General features: G+C 40.1%; 1 protein-coding gene and 1 pseudogene across 2 annotated transcripts in view; both read right to left on the bottom strand.

Annotated features, from left to right (window-relative positions):
- The window catches only part of LOC137281569 (uncharacterized), a 35,272-nt gene that overhangs the window by 10,229 nt on the left and 9,421 nt on the right, over window positions 1–15,622 (bottom strand). The window contains exon 1 of one of the 2 annotated variants that reach the window (XM_067812880.1): window positions 1,536–1,738. The exons of the other annotated variant lie outside the window; for it this stretch is intronic. The gene's annotated coding sequence lies outside the window, so the exon portion shown is untranslated. Of the gene's footprint in view, window positions 1–1,535; window positions 1,739–15,622 lie in introns of those variants that run through there. 2 annotated transcript variants of the gene reach the window in all.
- LOC137280939 (uncharacterized) lies at window positions 14,934–15,536 on the bottom strand (annotated as a pseudogene).

The raw sequence follows: 15,622 nt of genomic DNA, 5'->3' as shown, positions 1-15,622 counted from the left end.
AAAAGGGAATACAATGTTTTTCAAAGAAGATTTGGAGGAGTATCTTGCCGTGAACTTTTCAAATTATTAGATGCAGTTACAACAGTGTCACCTACTTTGTAGCATTGCTCACAGAGTTACTGGTTGCTTCTTTATCTGAATGAGTTGAATTTGAATTTTGTAAGGAAAATAATTTATATTAATAATTAAAAATCGTTTTCCATGTTATGACTTTGGACAAATGTGATAGATTCTCGTTTCTGCTCATCTTCATGACATGTTGTGTCAATTGTTTGTGTAGATTTATTTCACATGAAAGATTGCAGAATTACATCCTGGTCAAAGGTTTATGCACCAGTGGGTGCACAACATGGAGGACACCGATAGTTAATATTGTGCATTTTTCATGGTTTGGGGTTGCTGTTAGTTCATCAAGATGGCAATCCGAATATGTTTATTATTCTGTTTAAGCAGTGGTTGTCTGCTTCAGTGTCGACACTCGTCTGTAAATATCTTTAAAACATTTTAGATCACTTCTAGACGTTGAAGGGTATATATTCCTTGCAAACTGCTTTTTCACAGTCTGAATGTTGTAATGCTAAAATTGCTGTTGAAACTGGTCGTTATGTTAACATGAAATACATTCAAAGGCGGTGAATGTAATTTAAATGAAAGGGTTTAGTCCATATTGAGAATAAAATGCATTAATTAATTTCAGTGCAATTTTTACTGAGCCATAAGAGAAAAATATTTCACAAGGTATTCTTCTTCATATATCAAATCTTCCTTTGCGAGCATAACGACGACCAGGGCTAGCTAGCCTGTATGGACTTCTTATTTCTAGAATTGACATACATTGACAATTTGGTTGACACTAAATACTTTTTGCAGACACGCCAAGGCAATAGTCACAAGGAATAGAAAGGATGAGACCGCTCGTGGAGCCTTCACCAATTCTCTTGTTTACCACTATCTCATGTCCGAACGACTTTACACTCAAAAATAGTCTGCAGATTCTGTTTTCGCTTTAAATATATTGCTAAAAAATGTCACGAATCAAATGGAATGTGTACATTAAAACTTTTAATACCACATAGAATCGGAATATTTCCATTTTGCATTGTTCTAAAGTGTTCATAATGATGATATCAAAGGAATATTAGACATTAAAGGTGTTAATGAATTTTTCCTACGATCCTTCTACGAACTTCTTTCGAGTAGTACATATAAACTATGTGCCTTCAATAATGTGTCTGCGGAAAGCGGTTGGGGCATACCATAGTTCTGCACAACGATATGGGGAGAGGCCTTGCCTGGACCGCCTAAATGTACGTGAATTTCATCCGCAAATGTGGATGAAATATCAATTCTTAACAACAAATATTATCAACAACAACAACTTATTATAGAAAGACACACTTGTACTCTCTCTGCTCCAACCGTGTAGGGCAGGGTCTTTGGCAGACATTACATTACCCTCCCTCCACATAATGATGCCTTCCTCACCGTGTGTGTGACGCATTGAGGGACAATCATACGTTTTTCTACAAACTTACCCTTTTCTTCACCTTTATGAAGACAGATCTACAGATGTTGTCCTGTTAATATTCAGTCGACTTTGCCCTGCACGTATGGCATAAGGCTTGGCATTGCCATAGTAAATTTATCCTCCCTTGTTGGTATGAAGCTCACCCAACCCGACCCTATCTTTGCGATATCCGATATGTTCACCTTCAAAATGAACACGCTGTATAACAATAAACGTAGACTGCACGTCACATGCTGAATAGCATCACGTGACCCTAATGCGTAATTCACTGGATTACTTAACTATTGAGAAGCACAGTGCAGAACGAAAATATTTCTTAGGTTTCACGATGCGATATAACATGAACAAAATCAGACAGGACGCGCTGACATACAAGGAGGACGAATGTATTTATAAACTCTAAAAGGCCTTGTACTATCAGCAAGACACACTGTTCTAAATGTAGTCAGCTTGTGCTCATCTCTTTATGGCTGAAATATTACCGATGCGATGTAAAACACCCAGGATTGGATTTTCCTTGCCTTGGTTTACAGCGTATATTCACAAGACGCACTGAACCGCAAGAAGGAAAATCATATACAATTCTGTTGTTCTAAATCCATATCCGGGTCACTGCGGTGACCCCCAAGCTTTTTTTCCCCAAGTTTAATATCTGCACACGGAGTACCCTTTGCCGCTGATTGCTACTGCCTTTCAACCACTGTTCAGCAAACAAGACACTCGATATATCTCTGTCTAGCCTCCCATGGCTCCAGTCATGTAAAGCTACACAATTCCCTACACGCAACTGACGTCTCTCATGCGTCCTTGGCGCATCGGGATAGCCTAGTGGTTAAAGTTTCGCTCGCCACGCCGAATGTGCTGGTTCGATTCCCCACTTGGGTACAATGTGTGAAACTCATTTCTGGTGTTCCCCGCTGTGATGTTGCTAAAAGCGACGTAAATTATATTCACTCACTCGTGAATTCCAGGACTACCTAATCGTTGATCGTCATGATATGGCTGAAATATTGCCGATGTGACGTTAAATATTAACGCACTCACTCAATCATAGTCTTTGATTATGATTCTTGTTTTGGCAGCACCAACACATGATCACATTATGATCACATGTGAAGATAATCACTTCATTATGTTGTCGTTAAAGCATATGTTTCACTGGCCTTGGGCTGAAACTTGCACATGTAAGTGGGCACCCGTGAACGGACACCTCCTCGTGGTGGGTGCTGGGTAACGCTGAGAGCCGTTCATCCCCGTTGTGGACCCGGGGGATATTTGGTCCACCAGCCCGTCTGCCGTGGGTTGCGGCCCTGTGTGGGCGGAGAAAGGGATCCTGGTGGTTGAGGGCAATAGGAACCTGTCACCGTGTTCCTGTTGCTCAACACACCACTTTGGTCCTGAATTCGTCTAGACGGGTGGTTGAATGGGCCCGGTTCAACCAATCCGCTGGTCATGCCATGCCCTGTGCACGGAATATATAATTATATATATATATGTCATTGCACAAATTTTACTTGGGCTTTTAATTTTGGTCTTGGCCTATTTGTTCATCGAGCTTTTCTAATTTTGAAAAGCCTGGAGTGTTATGCCCAGAAGGCGGTGGCTCATGGGCCAATCTGGTGGATTAATTATTTACAACTCTTCTGCTGGACAATATCATCCGGGCATCCTTGGTGCTGCAAGCTGGAGGCCCGCTTGCTTTAGCATTGCCCTTGTGATACTCCGTGGTGGGTGGGGCGCTCGGATGATGAACCATATTCCACTAACCATGGCTTATAAAATTCCAACCAAAAAAACCAAAACGTCCACTTGAAATTGACCCTGCTGATACTGACCACAGACGGTGTGCATTGATTGAGTATTGACCGCGTTTCCTTGTGATTGAGACTCCTGACAAGACAACGTTAAAGCTGAACCCCTTTTGCTGTATCCAAGGGTATTCATGGTATTGCTGGGGATGTGAAAAACATTAGACGTTTACGTTCGGGGGCGCTTCTAGTTGAATGCCGGAAAAAGCAACAATCAACCAACCTGATGACCATGAAATCTTTCGTGGGCATTCCGGTCACGGTCTCACAAGTAAAGGTGTCGTTAGAGATCGTGATCGATTGTTTGGTGTTATGTCGGACCTTGATATAGTATCAGAAATGAAGGATCAATGTGTGCTTTATGTCAAGCGCTTTTCAACTCGGAAAAACAACGAAACTATCAAACAAAGTTAGTCTGTAAATAATCGAGTCTGGACCAGACAATCCAGTGATCAACAACATGAGCATCGATCTGCGCAATGGGGAACCGATGACATGTGTCAACCAAGTCAGCTAGTCTGACCACCCGATCCCGTTAGTCGCCTCTTACGACAAGCTGAGTCGCCTTTTATGGCAAGCATGGGTTGCTGAAGGCCTATTCTACCCCGGGACCTTCACGGGTCTGGAAACAAATAACCTTATCACTGATATACAATGTGGTTTCCGTAAAAATAGAAATACCGTCGATCACCTAGTGCATTTGGAATCATTAGTTAAAAATGTACTAATTAATAAACAGCACGCTGTGTCTATCTTGTTTCATCTAGAAAAAGCATGTGACACAACCTGGAAATATGGTATTTTAAGAGATTTACATGACTTCGGCTTGCGAGGTTGTTCGCCGCAATTCATCGCCAACTTTTCAAATGATAGACAATTTCACGTGCGCGTGGGCTCTACCCTGTCTGATCACTACAAGCAGGATCGGGGTGTCCCATAAGGCAGTATTTTGTCTGTCACAGTATAAAGATAAATAGTTTATCGAAAGTTTTAAATGATTCAATTGATGGTTCGTTATTTGTGGATGATTTTAATATTTCTTGTCGTGGTAAAAATATGAATACCATAGAGCGGCAGTTGCTGTTGTGTTTAAACAAAAAATAAATGGTGTCTTGAAAACGGCTTTAATTTTCTAAATCGAAAACTAATTGCATACATTTTTGTCGTAAATATAAACCACATAAAGACCCTGAACTATCTCGAGATGGCACTCCCGTTAAAGTTGTCAAGGAGGCCAAGTTCTTGGGATTAACGTTTTTAACGCATATTAAATCACTTAAAACTAAATGCCTGAAAGCACTTGATTTGTTGAAAGTGGTGTCCAATTCTAAATGGGGAGGTGATCAAGCTACCCTCCTCCATCTATATCGATCACTTGTCCGTTCTAAATTTGATTATGGCTCCATCGTGTATGGTGGAGCCTGCAACAGCAACTTAAAATTATTAGATTCTGTTCATCATCAAGGTCTAAGACTTTGTCTTGGGTCCTTTAGAACCTCTCCTGTTGACAGTATATATGTTGAAGTCGCTGAACCATCTCTTATACAACGCCGTATAAAATTGTCTTTACAATATATAACAAAGCTATACTCTAACGAATCTAACCCTGCATGTAGCTGTGTTTTCAATCCTCTCTACGAGGACTTGTACAACAAAAAGTCTTCTCTTGTTCCACCTTACGGGCACAGAATTAAACCCTTTCTTTCTTCGGCCGGCATTGCGCTGGAAAAAAAGCTTATTCCCGTTTTCTTTCTTCTCCTCCTTGGCAGTTGGCCAGGCCACAAGTCGACCTAACATTACCTACATTTAAAAAAAACAGAAACGAATGAATTACAGCATAAACAAGAATGTTATCAATTGAAACATAAATATAGCAATTATAAATCCTTATTTACAGATGGGTCCAAGGACGGTGGCGCAGTAGCTTGTGCCACTGTCATTGGATCCAGAACAATGTCTACCAGCTTACCAGACAATAGTTCTATTTTTACAGCAGAAGCTAACGTCATATTAACAGCTCTTAAATATGTTCACCCTAAACATAAACAATACATAATCTTTTCTGACTCTCTTTTTCACCTTCAGTCTATTAAAAACCTGTCATGTAAGCATCCACTTTTAGTAGAAATTATTGAACTTTATAATTATCTTGCGACTGGCCAATACGACATCGTCTTCTGTTGGTTCCCCAGCCATGTAGGAATCTCTGGCAACACTTTGGCTGATCTTGCTGCTAAGGCAGCGGTCAACAAATCTGTAACACCACTTCTTGTTCCCTATACTGATTATGGAGCTACCATTAGATCTTACATCCGTGATCTGATGCAGATGAAGTGGGACACCCAAGTAGGTATCAATACATTACATGCAATAAAACCATATGTTGGTTACACCTACTTGTGTTGTCGATCCAGATTTGAAGAGGTCATTATACGACGATGTCGTATGGGCCACACCAGGTATACGCATGAATATCTTTTGAAAGATGAGGATCCTCCGTTCTGCATCCCTTGTGATGAAATAATCACGGTTAAGCATGTCTTGCTTGACTGTGTTGAATATTCCATCACAAGGGACAATTATTTTAAATCAAGAACTATGAAAGACCTTTTTAGTAACGTAAGTTCTCATTTAATTATTGCATTTTTAAAAGAATTGAATTTATTGACTGACATGTAAGTAAATAAGTATTTTATGATTGGAAGATGAATTAGTAACTGAGATTGTTAGTGGCTGTATCCTCGAAGGGGGTTGAAGTACCGTAGAATTATTGTCCTCCTGAGAGGGTACATAAGTCCCAAAACATTCGAAATCAAATTTAGTCTTCCATTATTTTAGCCGTAGTATTTCTGTCATTTTAATTTGTGGCTAATCTTGCATACAATCGCTAGCATCTGAAGGGATGGTGTAAATCCAGCTAGGGACCATGCAGGTATCAGAAGTACTGTAAGTCCCCATGGCCTCTAGCATGGTGATCAACCTTCACTTGTTGGTGATCCATAGCCCGTTTTTATCTTGTATTGTCTGAATAGTGATATTGGTTTTAACTTTGCACGCTAGCTTTAATTCTTATTGTGATACTCGGTTGTTTTACTGTCCTTCGTTGACAGGTTTTTACCATATGCATAAATGTCTTTTTCCAAGAATGTTCTCGTCATGATATGGCTGCAATATTGCCGATGTGACGTTAAATATTAACTCACTCACTCACTCTTGTTATGCACAGCGTACTGAATAAATAAAAATGATTAAATTTTTACTTATTGTTTCATGTCACACACATGATCATTTACACACAACACAATGTATTTGCCAGATCGCAGCGGTACTGACTGAACTAATCAAAAAGATTTATAAACCTGTCGTCAACACCAAGTAATGAAAAACAACATTTACTGGGATCATTCAATGTTCCGAAATTTCTCAGTGACTGATACGGAGAAAAACGTCTGTTATTAAGATAGTCTATTATCTTGTGCATTGAGAAGTGTTCAGTATTCCAAGGGAGGTAACTTCAAAATATTTCTGCTTTTATAATTTGGCTGATCAATGGCTCGGTTCCTTTGTTGACTTGTGTAACTTTTTATCATTTTGTTTAGGAACGGCATGACACAAATACACAAGCTTAGTTAGGCATACAGTGGAAACTGTCAAAACCGACACTCACTGGGACTGAAGAAATAATCTGGTGTAGACAATGTGCCGGATTGTGGAGCTGATGACAAATGTACAAGCCATGGATGGGCTAAGCTTTTGTGTCTGTGTTGACAACTTGTCGGATTGGGCAGATGCCGGTTTTTACAACTTCCACTGTAATTCCCAAGCTAGCATATACTGGATAATAATTCTTGACTGTATGGATGATTTGTATCAACATGAAAGAAAGTACGTTTGCTGAAGCTTAACCCCTGTCAAAGATGTGAAAAATGCATCCGAATTAAGCTGCAGAGAACCACACTACTTCATTAATATAACGTGAAACTAGCAACATGTTCAGAAACAAAGACAGAGATGTTAATAGTCATGAAAGTTAGAGACAAACAGTTCAGAAAGGTTAATGGGATGGGAAAAAGAAACCCATTGCTTCCAGATAATCCCAAAGGAGACATCATTCAAATTTAAGGCACATTTCCACATGCCTTTATTAGACCACAAACTGTTATCCTCCGTTACCTTGAATGGAATGACTGGGAGTAAATTACGATTTATAGTGACATCAGCAGCATTTTAGAATATAATTTTATCTATCTATCGAAAAGATAGATGTTTTCCATATAAAACAACTAAATATGGCAGATGTAATGTAGGTAATTTGTATCAACTGTCAAGCAATTTTGCTTGATCATAACATGTCTTCCTTCAGCATTGCAAAAGTGAAAAACCAACATATCAAATTCAGGTTTCAAAATTTTACTTTACAAAATAGGAACATGATGTTCTTTAGATCGACACCTTTAGTGATACACCGGCAATATTACGGCACACCATAAGTGAGCTTCACACACTGTAACCATGAAGGCAATCGAACCAATGTCTTCAGCCTAAGGAGCAAACACATGAACCACAAGGCTATCCCACCATCCCTTTTCTTCACAGTTTATGGAGACAGTTGTGGTAGGTGAAGAGGTGATTTATATTGCAAAGCGTCCGTGAAATAAACACACAGTTATTCATTATCACTATTATTGTAACATTCAATTAACACTAACATCTGGGAATTAGGTGTTATTCAGCATCTATTTCAAGAAAAAAATATTCTTTGATGCTTGCAGTGAATGCTCAATACTCATTTTCGCTCTTTTCTTACATTTTCCTAGCTTCATCATTTTCAACTGCGTGAAATTTTAGTAATCTTATGAACACTTTTTTTTATAAAAATACACAAAACAGTAGTATAGGGAATGGGGGTTCTGGACCACTTTCAAAAAAAGTCTCTACAACGCCTTATTTACTAACTAAGGCTTTGGTTGGGCCCTTAGCTCTTGCTACTATTACCCCTACTACAGTGTGTTGGTAGGAGGTAACACTGGTCCAGAACCCCCATTCCCTATACTACTAAAACATTTAGGGTCATTTACAACAATTGTGAAAATGAATTACTTATTTCTACCATCACGCGTTCAGATCACTGACCTTCCTAATTCTCTGCATACTGACACAGCATTTCATGATAATACACTTATTACTAATATTGTATTGTTAGAGAATACACAACATTTATGTAATGTATATAATAAGAATATGAACTCACTAAATAAACATCCATGCAGTAAGGAATCCTGATGTTTTTGCCTTTGACCGGAATCGAACCGGTGACTAAATACTTATCTTTTAGACTACCATTCAAAAGCTTCATTACATCAGATGTCAGCATTAGAAATATACACATTGTTGTAATGCACACCAAAGTATGAACCCCTCATACAGCGGTGTACCATATATTTAGGAACAAACATGGCTGACGTCACTGTCGAAATGCACAGTAGCGTCAAATTCAAACTCGCATAAAAAGTAAATTACTTTAGTACTTACCTCAATATTTAGTGATGTATCCCTTCTCAGCAAATATTTTCCTCAGACGACGTGGAAAAGACAGATGTAGGTTTCTGATATAGTTCACAGTTATATTTTCCCACACGTCGATTTTTTGCTCCAAGTCTCACGGGACGTAAACAACATGTTGTCCCAATCGATTTTTCAGTAGTATCCAACAATTCTCTATGGTATTGGCATTTGGAGACTGTGCTGGCCACAACATGCCATTGCTGTCATTTCTTTGTTTATATTCTGCCACGATAGGGCTCTGTCGACAGAAGCATTGTCAACTTGAAATATGTAATTTCCATTCGGGAGATGGCGGACAATAACGGGCCATAACTGTGAGTGTGAGTCAAGAATATCAGTGTATTTCTGAGTATTTACGTTACCTTCCACAACTGTCAGTGTCCTTAACCTGGTCTTCTCCACACATACACACGCTTATTTTCTCCAATAACTATTTTACATTCATCACTGAATGTGACACGTATCCACTCTTCATTAACTCGCCATCGAACTTTTCCTCTGGCCCAAGCAAGACGGTTTTTCACATTCACTTCTCTAATCCTGATGTTCTTTCGAACGACACGTCTGTGATAATCATATTCGAATAATTTCCTTTGAATTGTACGCTTGGAGACAGTTCTTATCCTATTCTGGTGAAATGCTAAGGTATTTTCTGATAATGGAGAAATGCGACTGCTTTTCACTAACTTTAAAAGTCGGCGAGTGTTTCGGTCAGCGATCGGCGACGTCCATTTCTACGCCGATTTTCTAGGCTTCCACGTTCTCGAAATCGTATTCCTGGGTAGACAAGGATCACTAGATATTTCACTGTATTTTTGTGCTGTTGGGACGTCGCTACGATTAAATCTTTGACGAACTTTGACAATTCACTATTCTTCCCCATGCTACCGGAAATTGTCAGTGTAAACAAGCAGACGACAGAATATGTCACGTGACTGTCACGTGCTCAAAGAGAAGGTTTTAGTTTAGCGTCAATTTAAATGTCTTTTTTTATTTTTAGCGTCAAGTAACTGTCCGTTACCTATGACTTACACAATCTGGATTTCAAGTGAACACTAAAATTTTCAGATCGTCACTACTGGGAATTTGTTCCTAAATTTATATCAGTATCGTTGAACAGCGGTGGCCCCCTGTCGGCTCAGCGATTTTAGCCGACGGTGTCGACCATCAGCCGACGTCGGCCCGATGATGGCATGCTACATGGGATGCTGTCAAGTCATGACATATAAGTGTGTTAACTTTCTAAATATCACACTAGTATATCAGTGATATATCACAAATTGTCATCTTGATGCTGGACGTATGAAGTAATGCATATCTTAGACGTTTATGACTTGGATGACACTCAAGCACAACCGAGTGACCGAGAATGTCTTTTACCACTTTTATTCTAGCAATATCATGGCTTGGAACACCAGAAGTGTGATTCATTAGTACCCATGTAAAGAAGCAAACCCGGGACTTCGGTTTGCTGACCGAACACTGTAAACACACGGTTACCCCGCCTTTACCGAAGGTCAAGATTCTGAACTAGTGAGTGAGTGAGTGAGTGAGTTACGATTTAACGTCACATCGGCACTATTTCAGCCATATCGTGACGAGAACATTCAGCAATAAAAACGACTATTGTGTCCATTATAAAACCTGTCAACGAAGGACAGTGAAACAACTAGGATATCACAATTAGCATTAAAACTAGTGTGGAAAGGTAAAACTGATATCGTTATATGGACAATACAGTAAGATTCTGAACTAAAAATTGAACGATTCACATATATTTCTACCAACAACAAGATGTGTATTCTGTGTGAAATGTTTTAATCACATTAAAGATAACACTAGCATTACAAGCGAGATTGAGATAACTAAATATCCTGTGTTTATCTTCTGTGAGCATCAAGCACTTAAACACTGCAAACTGCCTACAGAATAGCAAAGCATTTTCAACTAATTTTACTTCATAATATACCCATGAAAACAAATAAGGGAACGCATGATAGTACAAGTGTTCCTTTATTTATTTCCAGAATTTCACTCACAGTGCAATACATATGATGTGAAGGAACCTGGAAATTAATACAGGAAGACTTGTACTTTCATGTGTTCCCTTAATTGTTTCCATGAGTGTATATATAATTGTGCAACCAAGCTACAAATACATGCAAATATTCGTCAAGTCTAACAAAGGAAACTGACGCAAGTTCAACAACAATACGTAATGTGTCAACCAAGGATTACTTCAGTGATAGTGGGAAACAGCATAGTCAATTACGTGATAGACGTTTTCTTGTTTGGAAGTGCGTTTCATAGATATGCTTATTTTGGTTTTCTTGGAGGCAAAATAATTCAGACTCAATCTGTAGTCTGCGGCTGCTAGTGATTGGGTCGCCACAACAGTGAATAAACTGTCGCTGAAAATAGCGTTTTTGGCAATATTTAAGGATGTCAGCTTGCGGAAATGTTAGGTAATGGTAACCATGTCAACCGAAACCAAAGAGCATATATACTGCAGGTCAAATATCAGGATTTTCGTTTGTTGAGAGATCATTGTCAGTGACCGGTGTATTTTGTCCCATCAAACCTTAAATAGTAACCGTTGTCTGATTGGTCAAATCCGTTTAGCCGTCACGCATTTGACTGGACGGTCATAGGTCGCTCAAAGGTTACCTGACGCGACCTCCTACTAGGTTTTGTTAGGCCTTGTGGAGGAGCTAAGTCACTGGGGCTAAGTTTACTCAGACTGAGTGAGTGAGTGAGTTAAAATTTATCGTCACATTGGCAATATTTCAGCCATATCGTGACGAATACGATTTATTACCAACTTTTTACAAAATTACATATTAATTACAAAAATACATATTAATTAATGTCACACTGTAAAAACCTGTCAATGAAGGACAGTAAAACGAACTAGAATGTCACAGAGAAGAATGTAAAACTAGTAATTAGTTCTAAAACACTTTAACTATAAAGGACAATACCATATAAAAATGGGCTATAGAGTGCCAGCACATGAAGGTAGATCACCACACTAGGGACTTATTTAGACTGGTGGGGCCAAATACCATGTTGTCGTTAAACATGCACAGGCCCCCTCGACCAAGTGCACCGAATCCGTACGACCATTTGTCCTTTCAACTCATACATTTTGGTCAGTGCATCTAGGTCCTTAGGTTTAAGTACCAGTGACACTATTCAGCGTACGTGAAACTACCAGTGGTGTAACAGGAAATACTGCATCACAGGAACAAGGGTTGTTTCGTTGGTTATTGTCTAATGCCACACTCGGGTATAAGTTATCGGTCTGTAAATAATCGGGTCTGGACCAGACAGGCCAGTAGTCAGCCTCATGAGCATAGATCTACGCATCTGGGATACGATGACATGTGTCAAGCAAGTCAGGCATCCAGGCCACCTGATCCCGTTAGTCGCTTTTTACCACAAGCAAAGGTTACTGAAGACCAATCTTCGGATCTTAGGGGGCCAACTAAGAGAGGGTGATATACGGGAGATACTGATACAGTGGAAGCTGTGAAAACTGCCATCTGTCCAATCCGGCAAGTTGTCGAAACCGACACAAAATCTCAGTCCCATCCACGGCTTGTACATTTATCATCAGCTCTACAATCCTGCACATTGTCTAAACCAGATTATTTCTCCAGCCCCAATGAGTGCCGGTTTTGACAACTTCCACTGTATATACGTGTAGGTCCAACGATATGTGAAAGATATTTCACTTAGTTGTGAGATATGTAAACTGGATCCTAGAAACAAAGCAGGTGGATGAGATTTATCGAAGAGTTTGAGTATTACATGGTGCTTGTATTTGAGCGGACTCAGACTGCGCCAACACTTTGTGATACCATGCTTCATGCAGCATATGAGCTAGTCAGACACAACATACTGACTAAAACGACGCACATTTGAAAATTGGGAATTTGTAAGGTGGGGTATAATTGAAGATTCTCGCTCTTTCTATTAAACTGAGCGAGTTTCAGTTTTACAAATCCTTTAGCAATATTCCAGGAATAACAAAGCGGGTGACACCAGAACTTGCAGACCTAATACATTGTATTCTTGTGTGGAATTGAAACCAGGTCTTCGACCTTAAGTGTGTACGCGGGAGGCTACCCTAGTAAACATATTAACAGGTCAATTACATGTACAGTGCTTTACACGTGGTCAGGTATGTTATCATTAGAGTGTGAGACCTGTTACACAGAAGACAACATATATCGTAGTGATTTAAGAAATAAGCGCCGAGTATAGACCTAAGCATCTTTTTGCAAATGTATTCTTCCTTGGTCTAAAAATACATATATTAAAGAAAGGTCCCTTAAATGAGGACTTCCTGTCATCCACATTTCACGGTGTAGGTTAGCGGTATTTTAGTAAACGCCGGGTCTTTAATAAGCGCCGGGTATGAGGAAATACATGTAACATTGCAAATGTGTAAAAGTATTTCAAGCCAGTTTGCAAATCAACATCTGAAACATTATGTAAAATATATACGGTGCAGGCAGGAGAATAATTACTTGACGGAATAATAATTACAATAATTACATGTCGTTTCTTATGGAAGGTAATCAGGAATACTTTTATGGACTGAGGCACCTTTAGTCCATGTACGACATACCAAAGGACTTAAAGGAATTAAGTCCTCCCGAGTATCAGTTACAACAAAAATATCACCCGTTCTTGAAAACTTATCTGTGTTGCAACCTTGAGGTGGTGATAGCTCCAGACTGCTTACATGGAAAAAGGCAGATGTGATCAATGTACTGAGATTAGTGTTATGCGTAACTGTACTGATCTATTTGACGTAATATATGTCTCAGTTGTAAAGCGAAATACAGTGAAAGCTGTGAAAACAGGCACCTGTCCAATCCGGCAAGTTGTCAACATTGGCGTAAAATCTCACTCCCGTTCGTGGCTTGTACGTTTCTCATCAGCTCTACAATCCGGCACATTGCTTAAAGCGGATTACTTATTCAGTCCCAATGAGTGCCAGTTTAGATAGGTCCACTGTAACCGTAGTGACGATATTCCAATGGACGATTTGGGTGGTGATAAAACTCTCTTGCCTCATGATTGTGAGACCTTGTGCATGAGCGACACGTTGAGCCACGAACTCTTGAAGCTGATGATGAATTATTACGCTGTTTTAAAGGGAGATAAAAAGCACGTCGAGAGTCCGTATCGAGACTATTCCAAGTTCTTAATCAACAGCAAGGGCACTCGGTCATTTGAAAGAGAATATGAAGATGTATCTCATGAACACCCGCTCGAGAAAACCGCTCGCTCTCTCGACTGTGATTAGATAACCTGGTGTCAACTTTGTTCGTGACGAACTAAACCTGCAGGATTACGGCGCCTCTAGACCCAAACAACTTCTATCCAAGGTCGTCCAAGGACCGAACTGGGCAACGTTACCATCAGAGATTATCTGGAAGACGTGCCTCAATGTGCCAAGAAACGTCGGACGGCATTGAAAAAAATATTGGGCATGTACTGAAACGGACCCTTACCCGGTTTCCAGTTTCCCAACAGGGACATTTATGGCCAAGACGAAGCATTGAAAACCGTGAACAACGTGAGTTAACTCAAGAATATCGATGAGCACATTGCTTTCGATGAAAGAACACTCGAACAAGCGGAAGACGAGATCAGCAGACCTTGCGTCAAGGAGAGATTGCTTGACTTTGAAGACGAGAGGCGGACTTTAATCCGAACCAACCCTCCCACCACATCCTCTATCCCGATGCCAAGAATGTCTATGGATGGGCTATGGGTGGGTAGCTACAGGAAGTTGTGAATTTGTTTGACGATGAGATCGATATAATGAGCATTGCGCCAGATTCGAACATCACCTGCATACTCGAAGTCGACTTGCTGTACCCGGCAGAACTCCACGCTGTTCACAACACTACTACTACTACTACTACTACTACTACTACTACTACTACTACTACTACTACTACCACCCATCAATAATTTAATGCATAGACAAATGAGGATCACTCGTGGTGCCGTTATTCCAATTCCAGTGCCGTGACAATCATTGCTTTCTTCTCCTCTGTCATGTTGATGTCGCTGCCAGCTACAAGTCTCATGCTGACAGTGAGGAGATATGCGTTATACACCCCGAACATCGGCCATAGTGCTTCAGTAGAGTCTACATTGTCTACTATCGACATGACTTTCTCCTCCTTCACATCAATGAAGGCAATCTTCTTCCTGCTGTCATCATAGACAACACCGTAATGTAGTGTGTGTGATGCCCCGGCTGTGTTGGGGAGCGTGTCAGGTAGATGCAGTACACACTCCCCCTACTTCCATATCCACCTGCATATCCCGTCGTGTACATTACAGTGGGAGACGTTCATACAGTAGGAGTAAGGACGTCCATCTATATAATGATGCACGTCCCTTTCCTCCTCCCTATACACTCAAACCTCCAGGATGAGACAGTTCTCTGAGAGTACTTTGTCCAGATTGCTCCTGTTCTCCACCTCCCAGTAATGGCCACAGCCACCCTGTAGGAGGGGGACAGTACTGTTTGTGCCCCAGAGCTTCTCCAGTCTCCCCTCCCCTGCAGGTCTGGTGTCCGACTCCGTGTTGATAAGGGGCCGTATTTATCAAACAACTCATTAAAAAAACTTAAGCATGTTCAATAACTTAGTTTTCTCGGTTTTTCGACTTCAGTTTTGTGTAAAAACTT

Source organism: Haliotis asinina, chromosome 4, assembly GCF_037392515.1.
Source record: "Haliotis asinina isolate JCU_RB_2024 chromosome 4, JCU_Hal_asi_v2, whole genome shotgun sequence".
NCBI lineage: Eukaryota > Metazoa > Mollusca > Gastropoda > Lepetellida > Haliotidae > Haliotis > Haliotis asinina.
This window is presented reverse-complemented; position numbering and strand designations above follow the sequence as displayed.